Source organism: Anser brachyrhynchus (genome assembly GCF_964034855.1).
Source record: "Anser brachyrhynchus genome assembly, chromosome: 10".
In the NCBI taxonomy this organism is placed as follows: Eukaryota; Metazoa; Chordata; class Aves; order Anseriformes; family Anatidae; genus Anser; species Anser brachyrhynchus.
The window spans coordinates 18,181,768-18,186,795 of record NC_137705.1 but is presented as its reverse complement, the minus strand read 5'-3'; the positions used below and the strand labels follow the sequence as shown (position 1 = coordinate 18,186,795).

The 5,028-nt window shown below is 36.1% G+C and overlaps 1 protein-coding gene across 19 annotated transcripts in view; it reads right to left on the bottom strand.

Annotated features, from left to right (window-relative positions):
- ATP2B2 (ATPase plasma membrane Ca2+ transporting 2) overlaps positions 1 to 5,028 on the bottom strand; it is a 415,848-nt gene that overhangs the window by 261,051 nt on the left and 149,769 nt on the right. For all 19 annotated transcript variants that reach the window (XM_080606728.1, XM_080606718.1, XM_080606717.1 and 16 more), the window contains one exon: positions 4,789 to 4,893. The gene's annotated coding sequence lies outside the window, so the exon portion shown is untranslated. The remainder of the gene's footprint in view (positions 1 to 4,788; positions 4,894 to 5,028) is intronic.

Genomic DNA, 5,028 nt, shown 5'->3' with positions numbered 1-5,028 from the left:
CTAAGCTTTAAAAAAAAAAAAAAAAGGAACTGTTGTTTTGTTTAAAGAGCTAAGCCTGATCTCGACTAGGAGCTAAACTTACAGGGCAAACTGAAAGAGAGGGAAGAGTACCACAGCCACTGAGGTGACTTCTTCAGCTGGGGCAGGAGAAGAGAAGAAAAAAAAAAATCAAAAAGTCCTGTCTCTGCTGGATGTATTCACTTTGCAGTTTCTCCCTGAAAAAGGGAAATTTAACACAGGAATCAGTAAGAAGTGGAGTAATCAGCAAAGCAGGCACAGGTGGGGTCATAAACGAAAACCTTTGCTCTTCCATAGGATCAAAAGAATTAAGCAAGGATGAAGGATTTTTACCTTTAAAAAGGCATTTACCCTCTGAATTAAGGGGTAAATGTAGTATGCTGTATTTGTCGAGCAAGGTTTGGCACATAGCCTCTGAAATACAGTGAATGAAGACAAACGTGAACACATCTCCTTTGTGAGATTTAGTTTCTATATATTAGCATGTGAATTGTACTCAGCCCTCTGTGGTGTCATATTAAAGAATTACACATCTGAATGTTCTGTATTTGAAGGGAAAGCAGTAAAAAGGCATTAACCTGGGCTCTGTGAGCTAGGAACAGATATAAGTTAGTAGAAAGCCAGTAACAGACCTACAAAGTCTGTAGCATGAAAAGCCTACCAAGAAAAAAAATGTAAAGCAACAAATGATTTGAACAGCACATACAACATGCAGAATTCCAAGCACGGTACAGACGTAAGAAATGCAGCAGGAACACATCAAAATTTTTGTTTCAACTAAAAATTTTCCTTAACTTTATTACATTAAAATATCATTACTTTAGGGAGCTGTTTGTATTGCTCTAGAGAGATATTTTACTGTGATGTTCAGTCACACAGTCAGCACAGAAGAGATGGAAAGAGCATAGCGCAGACATGCCACGTAACCTCTCAGGGTCACCATTTCCATTACCTGCAAAACAGATGTGACATAACCCGTACCACTTCAGGATTGACTGGTGAGAAGTCCTAAGCAAGAGTTAGATATTGTCTACTGTTATCCTCTCACTGAATATAGTTATTTTTTAATATTACCTCTACAGACCTCTCAAAATGACAAATTTGAAACTAAGTACAAGTTGTATGATTATAAAATGTCATTGACTTTACGTAGTAGGAAAAGGTTATTTAATTAGGGGAGGTCAGATTTTCAAAGGAGGGAGAGTTCAAAGACATGCATGGATATTTTTATTTTTCCTTTAGTTGTACAAAAAAAGAGATAACTGCACAGGTACTGGTAGGCACAGGAGCACTCTACTTCTGCATAACTCTTCTGAATGTATAACGCCATACCAGCCTCTAACAAGTGAAAGGAAACAGAACAGACTCCTCTTCCCCTTCAAAACACAGGACATGGTCCCAGAAAAAGTAATACAGAAACCGGTGGACAGGACTATTTGACATCAAGCCTATGAAATCAACTTTGTTGACATAGATATGATCATTAGGGATGAGTTGGCGTACAATTTGTGCCCATCTTAGCTGTGCTGAAGAAATACAATAAAGTGAGACTACTAGTCTCACTCTTCGCACTTACAGCTCTTTTCCTCCAACATAGAATAAGTTACAAAAGCAAAAGGTCACAATAATTACTTGAAAAGCCAAGAGTTTCAGTGGCTTCGCTAGTGCTTGAGTGCACAGACCCGACAGCAAAATGCAGGCATGGCTGTATCTGGTGCTGAAGATGAAGCCATTTCTTCAGCTTCATCGTTCTCAATTATGACGGGCATTCAATTTCTACTAAGTATAGAAATAACATAGCAGCCTAAAGTATTTCCCTTAATGACTTAGACAGACAGCAAGAACCACCAAGCAAAACCATCTATGATTTCATAAAGGAATACCTTTGGGAGAGGACAACAGTTGCAATTACCTCTGTGACTTTTGTAAGGAAGAAATAATCCTTGTGAACTTGTGGCCTCACCAGACACCCACAAAAAAATCAGCATTACGTCCTGTTTAGTGTTATCTGAAGCTTGTATTAACACTTAGCACAACCAGAACAGTACCGTGTACATGTTCATCAATGGAAACAAACATCTTATGTAAATGCAACCTCAGTTCCAGTTCTAAGGCAGGCTAAACAACAGTGAAATCTGGGTAGAGTTAGACCATAAGCCCATTGCATCTCTCAAAAAGGGCATCTGAGAGGCTAAAGACAAAGCATTCTTTAGGAGTTTTTGTTGTTTTTTTGTTTGTTTGTTTCATTTTACAGGCACACTAAGTTGTGTGATTGTGCACAGCAGCTTGCCTTCCACAACATAAACGAAGACTATTGCATAAAACACTAAGGAATGGGCAAAACGATGGACAATGGTATTTTGATGATCTTACTCCTTGGGGGGGGGGGGTGCTGAATAGCAGGAAAAAGCTCTGTGTGGGAATTTATTTATTTACTTTTAAATATGTGAATGGCTAAAAAAGCTCCCTGCCTAGTCTGTCCTAGCTTTTTGTCTCTTACAGATGTTTAAACATCTGACAGACAAGTGTTACAGATGATTTGTTTTAAGAGAGTTTTTGAAAAATGTGTAGCTTCGATCTCTAGGATTTTGAAAGACAAGCACACTATTTGGTCTGCACAGCCTACAGCACCCATTAAAATCCTTCATTAAAGCAATAGTGACAAACTACTGCAGTCAGAAAGGAATGATGTCAGTAAAAAGTACTGAAGTTAGTGCAGTGTTCTCAGCATTAATGTTACAATTGCCACAGTCATTATGACCATATTTTCATTCTGATTTAGTTTCAGTTAAAGAACCTATCAATTAATATTTACATGTATGTGAGAACAATACATATGCTATTGCTCTAGTGGAAATTCATTTGGAAATTATTAGAGACAAAAGCATAAATCCTTGAATAATTCTATCCATACAAACATTACATCCTGTTTTGAATACGTTAAAGTTGTGCAAGAGCCTTTCTGTATAACAGTGCTTTTTATAAACTTTATCATACAAGTTACTAAGTTACTTCATTTTTTTGATATACAATATAAAAGCAGATAGGTAATCTATCTAAAGCTAACTCTTACAGTGTTCTTTGTAGCACCTATACAGAATGTAAGCTATATAATATGGAAAGCTTCCTTAATTACTTACAGAAAACGTAAACCCCCTCCACCTTTTTTTTTTCTGTGCAGTTGTTATTCGTGTTTTTCAGATCAATCTAAGTCTGCTTACTTCTGCACATCCCTCAGAAGAAGAAGCGTCCTAGGAAAATGATACCTCAAACCACAGGGCAGTCTTGCAATATATTTATTGCAGTCATAAAGCAAATTTGCCCAGACATCTCCTTGTAATCATCAAAATTAGAAGTAATCCTATACTTCACTGCATAAAACTCTATTTCAGAGTAAATACTTATTAATTTTTCTTTACTGATTCTACTATTTCATAAGACTAAACTTAATTTAGTAGATAGTGAGTGCTATTTCCCCTTTTTCTATAATAGTTTGAACATTATACCTTATTTTCCCTTCTTGGTTAATGAGTCTTTAGTAACAAGAGAGGTATTAAATGGAACAGCGGATTATACATTTACTGTATCACCACTTACAACACATTTGAACTACTTACTATTCAACAGAAAAAAAAAAAGAAGAATAAATACAAGCTTTTTCATTTCATTCAGAAAATAATAGAATTTTCATACATTCAGAGCAAACTGTGCAACTTCAATTTAACATGTTTATAAAGCTCATCCAATCCAAGCTGCCTGACTTCTCGTGCGGTTATAACTAAAGTAATGCTTGAAATAACTTGGTGCTGCTCTGTACCTGATAGAGTGGCTTGAATTCCTGCTAGTCTTAGTGAAGCATAATGTAAAGGTAGTGTTTCCAAAATATAACAAAGAAAACTAATTACAGAAATGAAAAGTCAATGTTAAGGCATAACAGTTTCATGGAACTGGAAAAGAAAAAGGTAGGATTCATACCACACGTAATATGATGACGTGCATTGTAGCAAACCTGTATTTAACATTCCCCTACTCTTATTAGGTTTTTGTTTATGCAATAGAGTTCATAAGTTAAAAAAGTGTTAAGCCGTGTAATGTTACTGCTGGAACTTTCATTTATACTTTCCAACGCTTGAGGTTAAGACTATAAGGCTGATACTTCATCTGTGCAATTTTCTTTTGCAATTAAAAATTAAGGTGCATTTTTATAAAGAACAGATTTTTAACAGTGGGAAAATAAATTAAGTAGAGAGGAAGCATTATTTAGTCTAAAATCTTGGAGTGCTGGGAGAGAAACAGTGAGGAAACAATAGCTCCACTGGAGCTACCTTGGTGTAGATGTCATCAAGTGACACTGCAATCTCTCTCTACATTTGCTTTATGTTTCCTGCACGGTGGTTCAGTATTGGCCATTACATAATCCGTTTTCAATGCAGTCAAGTGCTCAAACACATTTGTCACAGTCACTAATCCCATACTTTATGCAATGCAATGTAAAGAGAAAGCAGACTGATCTTTCAGGATATGGGAAGCTCTCCTTAGATGATGTGAAACCGTAAGCAGCATTGTTATGTGGAAGAAACCTAGGATTAGTAATATGGTAAGGCAAATAAAACACTTGGATTTCTAATCTGGTGTCACTGAACTGAATATCAAGATCTTATTTACCAATATGAGTTGAATTCCTCGGGAGTTTTGTATTTCTATTGTCTAGGATTTCTATTACATTACAACAGCTGAACTTGAATTTTGGGAGAAAGAAAAACAACATACAGTACTGTCGTCTTGTAAAAATGAACGAGTGCTTCACAAACAGGGTTCCAAGTCACATAACCAGCTGGGTCTTTTTGAGTTGGTTAATCAATCTTGATTTCAAAACTGGAAGAAAGAAAAGATATAATTAGACTTGACAAACCCCAGAGAATTAAACAAATTAATAGAACAAACAAGAGGATTGATCTAAAGGATACCCCACAAAACTGAGAGCAAACAGCCAGTGTCATAAATACTTAC